This window comes from Drosophila sulfurigaster, chromosome 2L, assembly GCF_023558435.1.
Source record: "Drosophila sulfurigaster albostrigata strain 15112-1811.04 chromosome 2L, ASM2355843v2, whole genome shotgun sequence".
Taxonomy (NCBI): Eukaryota; Metazoa; Arthropoda; class Insecta; order Diptera; family Drosophilidae; genus Drosophila; species Drosophila sulfurigaster.
Genome location: NC_084881.1, coordinates 20,138,385 through 20,155,758, shown reverse-complemented (window position 1 = coordinate 20,155,758; position 17,374 = coordinate 20,138,385). Strand labels below are relative to the sequence as shown.

Below are 17,374 nucleotides of genomic sequence, written 5' to 3'. Positions count from 1 at the left end.
AATTTGATTACTTACCGACAAAATTTATTGCAAATATAAAGACTTTTTGTTGAGAGTTGAAATAATTAAATGTATATCTAATTATTGACTTTGTTTTTCATTAGAATTCGATTATTAGGTTTATTGAAAATATGAAAACTTTGTGTGTTAAGAGTTTAAATTCATTTCAGTTATCTAATTTGTTTTATCTTAAGACTTATATAAGTTAAAATCAAAAATAATATATTGGGATTGCATAAGAGTTCGATATTCAATAGGTAAAAGACCCTCAAATTTCTATCCCCTGCTTTTTTAGTTTCTTTAGCGTATTTTTTGCATTAAAATTGCTTAAGTAAAAAATAAGAAAACAATTTTTCTATTAATTATAAAGTTTTTGCTCTTAGTTTAATTTCTGTAGCATAACTTAATTAAGTGAATCCATTTTCCGGCATACATTTGCATGGCAAATTAAAAAATGGAACAAGGAACAGAAAAAAAAGACGCGGGGAGGAAGATGCCATACATAATTTGCAAAACTATGTGCATTTTTTTTGTGATTTTTTCGCACAGCAGGAGGCAGAAACAAATAAGCAGTAAAAATGTGGAAGAGATGAGATGGGATGGAAGAGGAAGAGTTGTTGCGCCTCAGTGCTGGCAACAACGTTGTGTGCTTCAACTTGTGGCAACATGTGCGTCTAATGTGCGCACATTAGCAACACAAATGCAGTCGACTTGCCTGAAGGATGTGGATGAGCAGCAGCCAGCCAGCTAGCTAGCTAGCTGAACGGAGTTGAGTTGAGTTGAGTTGAGATGAGCTGTGCCAAGCCAGCGCCACTCAAGCAAACGAACGCACTTAATTTATGCAATTTGGTTAACAACGTTAAAATTGTAGACAAGAGAGAAGAAGGAGAGAGAGAGACGCAGAGAGGGAGAGACTACGAGTTTTGGGTTGGCCTAGACTGAGAGGCAGCAGCCAGACATAAATCAAAATGGAAACAATAACGCAGCTTCTCTCCAGAGCTGGCTGGGAAGCTGCACGAAAGGAGTAATAAGGATAATGAAGCAGCATACAGCACAGCACAGCACAAGAGGCAGACGTTGTGGCATGCCGGGCACTTGCCATGTAAACGATGATGAGCACGATAATGATGGCATTTGAATGGGCACACACACTACTCACACACACACACATGCACACTCTGATGTCGTAATTTGAACACTGCTCCAGCAATTTTCCTCCTTCAATATTTGCGTAAATATTGGCTCATTATTTGGCCATATTATATATTAATTTGCTTATTAATTATTTGAACGTTTCCAATTCCATAAGGTGAAGTGTGTGTGCCTGTGTGTGACATTTTGCAAAAGATTTTTCCCAAGTTATTAATATGCACCAAATTAATTGGCAATTTTCTTTGCTTGAATAAACAAAACGAAGCATTTGCTTCACCTGTTTGCTGACTAAATTAGTTATTTGAGATTTGCAGATTTCGAAATTAGTTAAATATAAAAAGTTGGAATTAGAATTTCTCTAAGCTATTGTTCAGATCAATAAGTTAAGTTAGCTTAATCAAGTGTAACAAGAGCAGTTGAAGTAAAAAGCATAGCTTTATGATTATTAGCCTAATGTAAATTTATAATTCAACGAACACCATTTGGGCATTCTTTGGTTTACAAAAATATTTCAATTCAATTTAATATTTACATTACATTTATGCAATAATAATAAACTTAATTTAGAGTTCAGTTTACATGATAAAAGCTTACATCAACGATGTCATCATAAATCTTTTCTATAAACTTTATATAACTGCTTTCCAGAGGGTGGAGAGCTATTATAACTATAAACAATTAAACGGCAGAAAACTTTAATTCTATAAAAATAATTTATAATTCAGAAAAAAGCTAACAGCAAAGGTGTCATCTTAAATATTGGCTCTAAACTTTATAGATAATATTATAACTGAATGTCTAGTTATATATATTTACATATATCTATTATATTTTGTACTCATTCCATAGAGTATGATTGAAGTACTACATTGATATACCAAATATAATCTTCGGCATAATTTCAGTATTTTTCGTAATAATTATTTGGTATATTTTTAGAATATGGCTTTATTAAAAATGGGTGCGGGTATCTCACAGATAAGCCCACTCGACTGTAGCTGCCTTACATGTTTCATTAAACATCATAACATAAATTTATAAATAATTGATAACAAATTCGAATTAATGAAATATAATTTACAGTTAATTCAGTTCATAGAAAATTCCTATTTCATTTAAAATTACTTTCTACATAAATTACTGCCACTTTAATTAAAATCAACATCCGCTCTTATGGAATTGACAGCTTACAAAATTTGCAAGTGTCCACAGTAATCTTGATACTATTCACTCTCTCAATAGATTGCAGAACCAAAAGCAAAAAGCAACACAACAAGGACAATAGAGTTTCTCCATCTCTCTCTCTATCTGTCTCTCTTGAGTCTGTCACATTTTATTAGCCTCAATCGTGGGTTGCATTTTTATGGGCCAAAACCCAAGTAGCTATGGCAGTTGCCACAGCTTCTGGCTGCATTATCTAGTTACTTTTACAAGTTTTTGCCCAAGATTACGAACGTTGAGCTCAAAGCTGAAGCTGTAGCTACAGCTGCAGCTGCAGCTCCGACTGAAGCTCTATTCATGAAAACTTTTGCATTGTTGTTGTAGCTGCTGATTCTGTTACTGTTGTTGCACTAATTTGCATGACCTTTGGCTGTGGCTGTGGCTGCGACTGAGACCAGCTCAGGGAGAACCCAGGTAACCAACTAACCAAGTAACCAAAAGCCATCTCACCCAAAAAAAACCCCAACCCCATCTTGAAAGCGACTCGCTGCAGAACTTGCATTTGAATGTCATTTCATTTGCGACGCTTTTCAACGTTAATGCCATGGAAAATGCATAAATTGTGGCACTCAAGTGGAGAAGTTGCTGAAAAACAATGGCTTCTTGGTTTGACATCAATGTGGAGGCGAGGAAAGAGTATTGTGGATAGCAGGTAATATTGTAGATGGAGAGATGTTAGCCGGGCTAATTAGCAATCGCCAAGTTGAGCTGCAGCTTATCAGTGCACAAGTTGTGCTTGAATGCTGCGATGCTCTTTAGTATTTCATTTGCAACGTAGCAAGGTGGCGGTATATTTTTTATCTTTTTATATTATTCCCTGGAGAGGAATGTCCTCATTTCAGTTCTTGGTTTGATTAACAGAGTGATAGAGTTGCAATAAAGTATACAACTAAACTACTTAATACAAAAAAGTATTGCTTTCGTGAAATAAGATTTACAATATCTAAGCAAAAACTGAACTTAACTAATTATAGTGAAAAATGTAAAACAAATTTTAAATAATAGATGACGATTCTTTAGAAAAAGTCGTAGAAAAAGTATACAAATTTAACTAGTTTTACTTTTTGTGTGAATTCGTCCATTTTTTCAATTAATTTTAAAAAACGTGTTAAGTTTTGAAATGCGCATTAAATGAGTATATTTCTCTTAGTATATACTGTACAAAATATACTAGATTGCCAACCAAAGCCGTTTTTATCATATAATAAATTTGTTTTAGTGAATGTGACCATCACTGCTTAATGTAGATTTAACAATAACAAAACCAAACCGTTTTATTTATAAGTATTACTTCATTAAAATAAGATTTAAAATTATTCTAATAGTAATTTATATTTTTTGTTTTTATATTTTCCTATTTTATTTTGTATTTTCAAATTGAATATTTCAGTTTATTATGTATTGTTATTAGTTGTTTCTAAACTTATAAATATTATATTTTAATATTGGTTTTATTTATTTATTTTTAAATTCAATATTTTTATGTATGCTTCTTACTTTGTTCATATTAATAATAAAGATGACTAGCATATTTAAATAATTTAAGAAATATGAATATAATTGTAATGTATAACTGCGAATTTTCCAAGTTGAAATTGAAATATTCACACTTTAAGCAGGCATTAAAATATAATAAAAGGTAACTAGGTTAAAAGCATGCTAAAAGTTATTATGGTTTCAAATTCACTTTTCGGATTTGAATTACGAAATGGAAATGTTTAAAACGAAGCACGAAATTTGCTTTTAAGATGTTGTTCACTTTGCGTTGTGTTGTGTGTCTGAAATTACAGCTGTCCCTTTCCACATTTGTATAGAGAGAGAGAGAGAGAGTGGAGAGCAAATGGCATTTGGCAATTTCACTTGTTGTGTGTATCCTTTTTGGAGCACACACACACACACACACATATGCACACACAGCAGGACTAAAGCGCTTGATATATCCATTTCGTTTGGAGGATTCTTCGCGTGCCTCGTTGAGAGCGCGCTGGCAAACAACAAAAAGCAATTGTAGTTGTTGTTATTGTTGTTACTGTATTACATGCGTGTGAAGCGCACAGAAAAAGCAACAACAACAACAACAACAATAATAATAGCAACAACAATGCGAACAACAATCATCCAAAACTGGGGAATTGTTCATTTGGAGCTCAACTTTTGAGCTGATGCTGTGTGTGTGTGCGCATTGTGTTTATTTATTTAAGTGTTATTTCGTTTTATTTTTGCAAAATTGAGTTATAAACAAGTTTTGAAAATTGTTTAAATGGAAAAAACAGATTGAATATCCTCCTCCGCAACAACAACAACAACAACTAGAGTGGAGGCGACTCTGAACGAGGAGGCAACTCCGAGTGGCAGCCACTTGAGCACATGTCAAGTGGAAAATCGTTTTGTTGTTGCCTCCTCCGTTGCCCTCGCTTGTAAAATGTGTGCGGCGAGCGCTATGAATATGTTTTTGATAAAGTTTATTTATATATGCAAATCGCATAATACTCGGCATGCAGCAAAAAGGGTTCTCGCATTCATATTTCGCATTTCCCGTTCGCATTTCGCTTTTGCTTTTGCGTGCAAGTTTGAATTGGTTTGCCATTTCTGCTCCTATCGCTTCCTATATGAATTTATATTTATCATATGAGAAAGCAACATATATATGTTATATATGTGCTTCCTATTTACTTTTTGGATAATTTCCGTTTGAAATTTCCTTTAAAAAAGTCAGGCGACACATTTTCACACTCTCTCTCTCGAGATGTATCTTTGCACCTTATCCGAAGTTTTCCAGCTGACTGCCATTTTCTTTATTGTCATTGGCATCCTTCCAATCTGAGAGGCACAACTCAAACTTGTCGGCAACATTTACCGATTTATTTATTTTGATTAAGTGCGCACAATTGTGCTGCTGCTTCTGAGTGGGGAAAGCAAAGGGGAAGTAATTGCGGCAATGTGACGCCTCGCGTTATGTGCTGATAACATTTTGCCTTTTGCGTATCGAACACGCGCATTAAAAACAACAACAACAACAACAATCGCAAGCACAGTTAATAAAATATGAAACACGAGTGATAGCTTTAGATTGAGCTTGGTATAATGTACAACAAATTTGAGCAAATAAGCAGTGTGTTATACTTTCGAAATTTATTGCAACTCGTGTCTGGAATTTATTGAGAAATTTTGCTACAAATTGCAAAAGTATAATTTATGTGCTACATTGATATATTAATCGGTTTTAATATACACATTTTGTTGTAATGTTTTTCATGTGCGTTTTTATACTCAACATCGAGTTTAATACAATCTGCTTATGGATTGTGCTTATATGAATTAACATTCACATGAATTTATAGACCTGAGAGAGATTTTTCATGATACGTTTGATTTTCTAAGCAAAAATATGAGCAAATTGTTAAATCAACTTCTTCTAACAAAGCCTAGTTTCTAGCCTTAATCCCTTCGAGACCAACCTTTTTTTTTGACCATAAATCATGGTTGGAATTATATTGATAGATATATTTTATTTTAGAAATTGTTGAAGTTATTAAAGCATTAATTAATATATGGCCAAAAACGGCTTAGGATTACAAATTGGTATGTTTTATACTTAGATAATTTTCAACGTAATATGATAGTATATCGATATACCAAGTACTTTATAGTATATTTTGATCGTTGCAGTATATGTATATACCAACCACAGTCTTGGGTATATTTTGTGCTCTACAGATTTTATCGTAATAGTATTATATATCGATATATCAAATACAGTCATCAGTACATTTCCGTAATTTTTCGATACTCGCAGTTTTTTTTTTACCAAAAATAGTTAGCGGGTATTTCATAATCGAGTACACTTGACTGTAGCTTTCCTACTTATTTTTCATTTAGTTTAGTCAACAGTCCTTCTTCTGCATTTTATCCTTTATTTTCATATTATTCTTAAAACAACCTTAAAATTCAATTCGAAATTCAATTCCATCTTAAAGGCATTAAGTCTTGAGTTCTCCCATTCTCTCCCTCAAAGCAGCTACCTTAACTTACCTTTATCTTATCGCCATCAATTGACAATTTGATATTTAAATGCAATTATCAAACTTATCGGAAATCATACTCAAACGACACACACAATGAGGACACTTCAATAAAGCCCGCTGGGCAATTGTTATGTCTTTATTAACGAGCCGCAACCAAAAGTTTGGTTGGGTTGCAGCAAATGGACAATGGACAGAGAGAATGAAAGAGAGTGGACATAATACTATAAAAATATTAATGTTGGCTAATAAAAGGGCGAGAAGCAGGCAAGAAAGCGATTAACCCAGAACAGATACTATAAAAAGGGGGACGGTTTCAAGTCGAAAGTTTTTGGCAGCTTAACAACTTGGCAAATGTGAAGCAAATTTCCTTCTTTTTTTTCTTTTGCTGTTCTGTTTTGTTTTTATATTTTAACGATAACAAATCGCTTACGGTTAACAGGCGGCATTAATTCTCATTGTGGCGTAATTTTCACAGCGCCATTTATTGGCTAATTAAAATGGAGTTTGCTGCCGTCTTTGAAAGTATTTCCAAAGAGAAGAAGAGAGAGACAACAAGGACCTCAGGCTATATACTCGGTGCGTGTAGAACATGAAGTGAAAGGAGCTGTAAATAATGACCGCAATTAATAATTTTGACAATTTACACAACATTGGGCAAAAGATAAGGCAAAACTCTGTCTGTGTGTGAGGAGGGGAAACGAAGGGAATTCTTTTTGATTTCTTGACAAACAGAAGTAAAAAACCCTTTCTCGCTGAGCACTCTGCTAATTTGCTCACTTGCCTAATAAGTTGTGCAGAAGTGAACAGTTCTTAAATTTTATTTAATTGCATATTTATTGCTGTCTTCGCTGCGATTTTGTTCCACAATACAATTTCGAACGGAGATGGAAACCCTTCAAATTAGTTCACTTCGCTGCCGTTGACAACTTCGAAACGCGTAGACCTTTTTACTTTTATTTTTATGAGTGAAAAAAATGGGTATTATGATTTAAATAAGATGTTTGTTCTTGTCTATTTAAAATGTATTTAATATTTTCAAAAATTTTAAAGTTTTTTTTGGAATATCTTCACTATTATAATATGCATTTTAGTTGAAGCATGTAGATTTATATTACGAAATAAAGTCATTTCATACATAAATAATTGCAACAGGAACTAAGTAAAGACAATATTTTGTAGGCGAAAGTTTGTTCAAAACATAAAACTGCACTGGGATTTTAGAACCACATTTAATTGTAAAACCATTCTCATAATAATGTAATATAATAATATATTTCTACTTTTACTACAAAACTAAATATTTAATGTAAATAAAGAAATACATTTTTAGGAGAAAACTTTTTACTTATGAAAATAGTCAATTAGAATTTAAATTCAAACGTTTCATTTGTTGTTTCTCGTTATTGCATTGAAATTCTTTGACGAACAGTAAGTAAGTATCAACTAGTCTCTGTTCACAGTTCCCTATGCTTTCTTGCTCCTTAATATATTGTATAACATCTCAATTAAATTATTTATCGAACAATTACTGGTAAAGACAATATTCAATTACCCCTCTAAGAGTATCAAATAGTCTCTGTTCATAGTTCAATGTGCTTTCTTGTCAGTTTTACTTTTGTTATTCGCTTAAAAATAAATCAATTATTTTAATTCACGTTGACAACTCGCGTCATTTGCAGCCCAACAACAACAAGAACAACAGAAACAAGAAGAACAACCAGAAGAGCCACCACGATATTATTTTTTGTGGTCCACTGCTCTTTTGCACTTGACATGGGTATGTCAACGGGGTTGACAAGTGAGGAGGGGGCTTTTGACGTATTGCAGTGGTGGCAGAGGGGGTGGGGGGGGGAAGGCTGCGTTCAATAGGGGTTCAATAACAAGCCGCAAGTGAAAGAATGTCATGCATAAAATGTCAATAGCAGATACGTGAATGTGAATATGAATGAAAATGAATGCGAGTGCGGGCATTCAATCTTTCTTTTTTTTTATAAATATTTATTCAAGATAATGCTTATTAAAGCGTTTTTGTCTGTTATGAAAAGCACATGTGTGCGCAGTTTTCATTTAAAAAAAAATATATATACATATATTAATAAAATGATGACGAGCAATTAAAATTTGCAGTTATTGAATTGATAGTTTGTGAAAGTGTCAGTCTTCCATTAACACTGGAGTCGAGGATTAAATGAAAAGCAATTCAATAAAATTAAACTTTAGTTTGAGAAATTTAATATTATTTTCAGTTTTTGTTAGTTCTACAATAAAGTTATTTACAGCATTTTAAGCCTTCAACCAAAATAAACAAACACGCCATGGCAATATGCAAATCGAAAGCAAGTTGCTGTGAACACAAGAACTCAGTCGAGTGTAATATCTCTGCTTTCGGGCCATAATCATAATGGAGGCTCTTATTCTATTGCTCTGGCTCTTGAATACACAATTTTCCATTATCATTAATTACCTCGCTCTCTGAATGATGGTCCAAAAACTTTACTACAACACAATTTTCTCCATTGCCCCATAATTACTCACACAATAGTACAACAAAAAGCATAATAGAAAATTCTTGTTTTAATGCTGTTCCATCTGCTATCGCAGGGAAAGGATGTTGCCGCAAAAGGGATAGCAAGTAGAAAGAGTGAGAGAGAGCGAAGTAAACTTATGACAGAAATTCAATAGCGCATGCAATTGAAGAAATTATTGTGCAATTTCAATAACTTTCAATTGGGTTTTCAATTTTCTGCATACACTCTTTGTACGGAACTTTATCTTATCTTATCTTTTGTCTGAGCAACAGCCCTTGCTCCTCCTCCCTCGAATTCTCGAAGCCAAGCAAACCGAATCGAGCATAAAAAACTGAAAAACTTTCACAACTTTTCCGTCTGTCCTTCGACGATTTCCGGCCATTGAGGAGCCCATTGGCCAAGAAATGCGAAGTGCAGCCATAATTGTGTAGGGTCATGAATGGAATACAACTGAACTTCTTTAAAAGGAATTTTTGTTGCTATTGAATTTTGTATATTAACATAATTGTTAGAAAAGGGTTAATTCATAAAGAATTTAAAAGTGGTTTGATATACACTTTACTTACTCTAGCTGTTTGTTGTATTTCGTTTGGTAAAAAGAAATTTGGTTCGATATTTAATATCTGCTTTAAAGCAAGTAATTAAAAATACGAATAAACCTAAGTTAAGCTGCTTGTTTTATAAAATTGGACCAATAATAATATAGTTTAGAATTTACATGCTTCTTGTACTAAAAAATAAATATAACTAAATATGTTTTAATAATTTACTTATAACATAAATTGTCTGATTGTTTTAGAAAGCTTAGGAAATAAAAATATTATATTAGTTTATTAATAAAAATGATAAGATATTACACTCTTTTCTTTAAGAAAGTAATTTTTTAAAGTCTGAAAAATATGATATAACTTTAATTCTATACTATATAATATTCAAAATAATAGCACAAGCAAATAAGAAAGTTACAGCAGAGTGTGCTTTACTGTGAGATACCCGCTACCCTCTTTAAATAAAAACAAAACTATGCAGTATTCATTTTAAAATATACCAAATTAATATACCGAAAAGATACTTAAAATGAACAGAATGTTTAATTTGGTATATTAATATAGTATTACATTAAAAATAAAGCATAAAGCAAAATATACCAAAAGCAAAAAATACAAACGTATTTCATTAATCTAATCGGAACCAAATTTTTAGGAGTCACAAAACTATAGTTGTATGTACTTTTCTTTAAATATTTCTATAAATATAAAAGCGCTTACTTTAATGCTTACAAATATTTTTTTTTTGTAATCTTAGAACTAGTTAATCAGCTTTTATTTTTGTTTAACATTTATTTTAAGTTTTAATCAATAAATAGGTTTTTACTTAAGCTTAACATTTCTCTAAATTTTCATTTAACATTTCTTTCAATATTAATTAAATCGCTTTTGCTTTAGTGTTAATATAAGTTATATCTATTCTGTACTTTTTACTACTTTAAATGGTAAACAGTTCAACATTAAAATACATTTTCTGTTGCATACTGAATTTAAGTGCAACCACTAGGTAAAAGTAACACAATTTATCATGGAGAATATGCGTCATAAAGCATCTGAAATGTATTTAAGTTAAGACATTGCAATGATTTGTTAGTTTGCCATCCTTATGCCATATAGAATAAGTGCATATGCCGGACTGGCCAGCCGGTTCTCTGCTGTCCGTTGTCCGGTATGCAAGTCATAATAACAAAATATGACGCCATTTGGCTGCAATTTGAAGAGCTTAACTATGCAAATCTTTTAATATGGCCAATGGATATGGCAGCAACAGCAGCAGCAACAAACATAGAAAAAAATAAAGCAAACTAGATGCATAAAACCAGAATGCAAACAGCGTCGCGGCGGCGACTGAAGCCAAAAGGCAAACAATGCAATCCAAAGAGAAGAAGAACTTCTGCTGGCAACGCTCCCAACAGACAGATAGTCAGCTAGGCAGCCAGGCTGCGTCTGGATTTGGATTCCCAGGCGGAAGACATGCAACGAAAATATGCCTCAAGGCGATGCTCTGTGCGCACGGTGTTCAGAAAACGAAGCAAACGCAAAGTTTTTCGCATAAACATGAAAAACATGAAAAACAGCAAACAACTTGTAAAACTCATGAAAGTACAGCTAAGGGCAGCTTGGGGAGGGGGCGGAGTGTGGTTAAAGGATGAAACCTTGGCCGGGTTATGCATAAAGCAAAACCAAAAACGAAGACAAGAAGACACACACACACATGATATATGTATGCATCCAACCATGCATCTTCTCTATAGATACGAGTAAACTACATACATATAATACTATATATGTATATGTTTGTACATGACTCGCTGCATATCATATTCGCGGGCTACGTGAGTTGTATACGCAGTGTAGTTGCCAGTGTTGTGTAATGCTGTCTGTGCCCGCCAGGTAAATACACCTATCTCCCTCTTCCTCTCTCTCTCACTCTGACTCCCTCTGTTGCTCAGCAAGTAATGCAATTGGAAACAATATTTGCGCTTTACAGCAACCGCTTGCCAAATATTACACACACATAGCATAGGTCAGGAAGCTTTAACTGAAACGTATTCGCTTTTGCAAGGGATGCAAAATGTGTTCTAAAAATTCAGCTAACCAGAAAATGTTTCAATAATGAAAACTATTTATTTATTTATCTTCAAAAATAACGAAATTTCATTTAAGTTAGGACTTAGATATCAAAATAAAGACCGCAACTTTTATATATTATTCCAAAGTTAAGAAATCGAAAATATTATTTGTAAGACATTTGTTAAATTGAAGAAAATCTTCCAAAAAGTGGTAAATGTATTTGAAATTATATATAAAACGTTTAGAAAATAATCTTATCTGAATGAAATAGGCTATCTAAAAGATGTTTCAGCTTTGCAAAAGTTCTGTTCATTTGATTTGAAAAATATCTAAAAATCTTTTTGGATTGTTTTAATTATAGACTGTTTTAATGTTTCTCAATCTAAGAAATATAAGTCATTTAATTGGAAAATTCAAAGTTTATGGGAACTTATCATTGAGGCTAACTATAATACTGTTAGAAATATGAATAATTTTCTTACAAAAAAGTTTAGAAAAGAAACTATTAAGAATATAAAGAGAGGCTTTTTATAGCTAGCAAAAATCTAAATAAAGTTATTGAGTACTTAGAGTGTGGTACATATTTACATTTTTATAATTGCTTTTTTAAATTCTTGCTGTAATCTAATATAATCTACTATAAATAAACTTCTTTCTTTATAAATTTTGTTTATGTTCTGAGGATAGATGGTAAATAAAATCAACTCTAATACTAATTGGTTTTAAGAGTAGATAAGTATTAGCATATACATTTGGTTTTTACATTTCTTGAGCTTATATTACTAAGAAAATATAAAAATTCATTGAATATATAAAATTGATTAGATTAGACAGAGAATATTGAACAATTACAACCATATATTCTTAAAATTCTCATATTTAGTATGCTTCTGATATATACTAAAACTTCTTCAACTTTCTTATGTCTATTAACAATTATGATTGCATACTCTTATTTAATCGCTTAATTTTGAATACTCTCAACTTATTCTATCAACACCTAAGTTTTCATTACAACCTTACAACTTTAATTTGCCTACACTAAAACATCATGAAGTTTTCCATCACGCAGCTAGAACTGTTAACTAAAGTACTTGAGTGTACTGTATGTTCGTCAAACTGTTATGTCGGGGCTGATTTCAAAGCAAGCACGTGTCTCAGTTTTTACCAAACCATTAATCAAACAATTAGAGCTGGTTGCGTCAAGTAAGTGTGGCACAACAGTTTGCTACCCCTTCGCTATCCGCAAACGTATTTGCATAAATTATGGCTTCATAATAACCGCTATTTGTAATTTTGGTCACTGCAGGGCGTTTTGTCCGTTACGCCCACTCTTAACACCCTCGAACACAAAGGGTTGCTTCTCGCCCAACTGATGATGATAAAGTACTCTGAGCGAAGCAGAAAACAGTACAGCAGCTGCACAAAATACTTTTGCAAATCAAAGACTTAAAACCGAATATGTATTTTGAATAAATCTCTTGATGGTATTTCAGCAACGGTGGGAATTATGCTTTAAATAGTGAAATAATATGTTTTTCTTGGCCACATATTTAGTGAATATAAACAGTAAAATAATATCTTTTTATGGCAAAACTATTATTATTTTTATCAATTTATTGAAATGACGAAACAATTCTTATTGCAATGAAATGAGCCAGAGGAACTGAGGCAGGATATTTTTACAAATTTATAATATTCTAAGAATTTACCATTTATCATAATTTTATTTATTTTTAATTATTATGAAAAGTATATGAATTGGTGTTATTCTTAATGCATTTTAAATACATTTTATGATGTATCAAATTTAATTTTTCATTCTTTTTCTTTTCTTAATACATTTTATTTAAATTGTTTATCTAATTTAATTTTTCTTAATACATTTTATTTAAATTGCTTTTCTAATTTAATTTTTATTCTTTTTTCATTTCAGGGTAAGAACATGTTATTCTATTTTGAACATAATTTTGGGTTGGTGCGAGCAAGCAATCAAATTTCAAATCAAAGAAATAAATTTAATATTATAACATTAAAAAGCTTGCAAAAAAATAAAAAAGTTATTGATTACCTAAAGTGTAGAGTATAATTTTTCAACATTTTAAAAATGAAAAGCAGATGAAAACAATTTTAAGTATTTAATTAATAAATTACAAAAAGCTGCCTGTCTATTTATACACATTACATCTTAGTAATCTAATAAATAATAAAATAACTATGTAACAAGTTTTTAAGATGTGCTATAACACTTAATGCTTACAAGCAGAAACCATATTAGAATTCAGCAAACGTCCAAAGTGTGCTGATAACTGGAGTGTCATTTACGGTGATTATGCTATTCAAAGAAATTGCTGCAGCAAAAGTGCGAAGAGCCAAACTAAAAGTGCCACTCGAGTAGATAAGTCTCAGATTGTTATTGGACACAAAATGTCAGGAAATGCAGGTCATTCAAATTAAAACGCAAAACTGCAAGACAATTATCGGCTGGTGATAAAGATAGAAGAGACACACAATGAACATCGAGGCTCGTCACGCATAACAATAACAATTAAAATGTACGACAAGTGCAAATTGAAGATGTTTGCCAATCTCTGGGTGCATAATCCCCAACGCTAGGCAGTCCAGAGGTAGCTAAAAAGCATAAATAATGGAGCTAGCTGCACCTAGACCAAGGGCAAAGAAAGAGTAGGAAAGAGAGAGGGCTTCAGGTGGCAGTAAATGAATGACAAACGGCAGCAGCAGCAGCAGCAGTAGGCAACGTCAATGCCAATGACGTCAACGCCATCATTGTCAGTGGCAGTAGCTGGCAATAGCAAAGGTGTATCTCCACCTGCTTGGCTGCAAGGCAGTATCAGAATTATTGCTAGCTGTCTACATGACCAGCAAAAGGAGTAGAGAGAGAAGTGGAAGAGACAGCCGGGGGAGTTGAGTAAAAGACAGGCAAATGGGTTTTGCACTGACACGCTGAACTCTCGCTCGCTCTCTCACTCGCTTCGTCGTCACGTTTGGCAAAATGAGAAAAAATCTTGTGACACACACCGGAAACTGGAGCACAGGACATGCAGAAGAGGATGGCATGGTCTGGCATCAAAAAGCATGAGCTTAAGTGCCCTGGCATTGTGCGAGGCGAGGCGAACTCGAACTCGAGCTTCAGCTGACAGCCACAGAGCACAGAGAGTGGGCAAAGACTGTGAGGCAGAGTGGAGACCCGCAGCCATGATTCCCAGTTGGTGCTTGCCACGCCATTGTTCTTTTCACTTTTTACGAGTATATGCTGCAAATGAAATGCTCCACTCCCCTTCCTATCCCTTCCCTTCCCTTACTTTCCACTCAAGGTGTTCGACAACGACGGCGAGTTGATTATGGCCACCAATGCCGACTTAAGTGGGCCTCCTCTGCTTTGCTCTGCTCTGTTGTTGCTGTTGCTGTTGCAACTGGCCTCCTCCATTGCTCCACTGATGAAGCACCTTTTGTTGTAATGAGTTTTGAGTGCGATTTTTATTTTTGAATACTTCCTGCCATCCTTCCCTCATATTTGCATCTATGTAGCTCCCTCTTCTTTTTTTGTTGTTTTGTTCTCTGCTTTGCTGGGCATGATTGTAATCCGCTTATGTCGGGCATTTTTCGTGGCGGCTCGAGGTTTGTGTCTGTGTCTGGTTCGAGTTCAGGTTCTGGTTCTGGTTCTGGCCATTGTCTGCTCCAGTTGTCATGGTTAGCGCATTTTTCGGAAATTACTTTCATTGCTCACATTAAGCGCGCTCAACGTACAAATTTTGAATTCTCGCATTACCCCAAATATGCGCTGTACTGTGTTTGGGGCATTTTAAAATGGGGGCTTTCGATTGGGAAATTTGCATTCGGTGTTGCAGCTGAACACACATTCCAGTAGAGCAGTCTCTTTTAAAAAATTAATAGATATAAATGTATATTATAAATATATTGGTGTAATTGTAGAACTATTACACAAACTAAAGAGTAGCCTCCAATGGAAACTTTTCTATTTAAAGCAACAACAACGAATTAAAAAACCAATAAACAAGTACGAAAGCTACAGTATGCTCGCAACTTTACTTACTTTATATATGTATACATATTTATACAACTATTTTATGTCTAATGAAATTAATTAATTTTTAAAGTTAAAGGTAGGTTAAAGCTTACGATATGTTATAAGTTAATTTGTAATAATAATAAGAAATCGTTACTTTTATATAATTAATATACTTTTTCTAATATTCAATAATTATTATATTTTTGCCCATTTGTTAATGTAATATATAGTAATGTAATAATGTATTGTATTATGTGTGTTATTAATTTCAATATTTCTTCATAATTTTAGTAAACTTTCTTTATTCCTTCTCTTTTTGTCAACACTTTGCAATTATTGGCACTGGCAGTTTGTTTTTCCTAGCATATATTTTGATAAGTTGTTCTGTTCGAATGTCTGCATGTTTTTCCTTGGGGTGCTATTCATCTTCCTTTAGCATCAACTAGCCTATGAGTTTTAATAGCTCCCGTTGCTGCATATCTCTGTGTTTGGCCTTATTAAAGCTCCATCAAATTACCAACAACCAATGGTTTGGGTTCGTTTCACTCCCCAAATCCCCTAAAACGATTCGCCTCTACTTTTGGCCATAAGTATTGGGTGCGCTTATTGCATTTGAGTTTTGTGCAGTGTGCCTGTAACTCATCAATAAGAGACGCAGCAGCAAAAGCAGTTGGGTGCACAGTTCTTTAGCCCATTACGGGAATGGAAACCCCTGCTGGACGTACTCATACACACATACACACTCGCACACACTAAATTGATGATGCATACGGCAAACAACAGGAATAGTAACAGCAGCAGCAACAGCAGGGCGAATGACAATTGCATTGACATTTCGACAGAGCGAGGAACGAAACACAGCAGCAACATGTCGCCTGTCTGTCGAAATGGGAAATCCTTCCATTCAACTCCCAGCTCCAGCACCTGATAGAGTGTGAGAGAGAGAGAGAGAGATCTCTTCAACAGACCGAAACATGACCATTTTACTGTGTGGGGTGTATGGATTGTGTGTGTCCCATACATATCGATTGCAATTGCTTGATTTTGTCATTGGGATTTGTTGTCAGCTTGATTTTTGGTCTATTGCCTGTGTGCAGTTCTAGTTTATTTGTTCTGTCAGGCTGTTCGCTCGACGTCGTCGCTCCACTATTTTTCAAACAATTGGAGCAGTTGTCAGTTTATTTAGTTATCATGGCAAAAATGTTTGCTTATTGTTAGGGAGTCCGCTGTGTAATTTCTTATAGCACTCCTCTGATCGAACTGAATGAACTTAGCTTCGCTCTGTCTCGAATTTAGCAATTTTACAATTTTCATTTTCAATTTGTGCGCAGAGCAGCGAAAATTCACTCGTTGCTTCCCCCTTGTTTTTGTAATTGGCGCCGGGCGGCAACAATTTGCATTTTTGGCCTCGACCAACCGACCATCGGATTGCGCAAATTTCACTTTGCATTTGCCTCTCTGCTGGCCACGCCCGCAATGCGCATTGAATTCAATTCGTTTATCAGTTCATTTGATTTTTGACTCTGCAACTCTTTAATATAAAAAAAAAACATTTAAGAAAGCTACAGTCGAATGAGCTCGACCACGAGATACCTGCTATCTATTTTTTAATGAAAGCTATTCGGTGCGGTTTTCAGAAAATATACGGAAATATACTGTAAAAATACTTAAAATGAAACAATGGTCATATTTAGTATATTGCAAAATATACAGAAGTATTTATTTAATAACTTCTACAATTTTTATCTGAATATATACCTAATTACTATACCGAAA

General features: G+C 33.7%; 1 long non-coding RNA gene across 1 annotated transcript in view; it reads left to right on the top strand.

Annotated features, from left to right (window-relative positions):
* LOC133843052 (uncharacterized) overlaps positions 1-13,613 on the top strand; it is a 34,873-nt gene extending 21,260 nt beyond the window's left edge. Inside the window, exon 3 of the long non-coding RNA XR_009894467.1 lies at positions 13,484-13,613. This is a non-coding gene — a long non-coding RNA (uncharacterized LOC133843052). The remainder of the gene's footprint in view (positions 1-13,483) is intronic.
* The last annotated feature ends 3,761 nt before the right edge of the window (positions 13,614-17,374 follow it).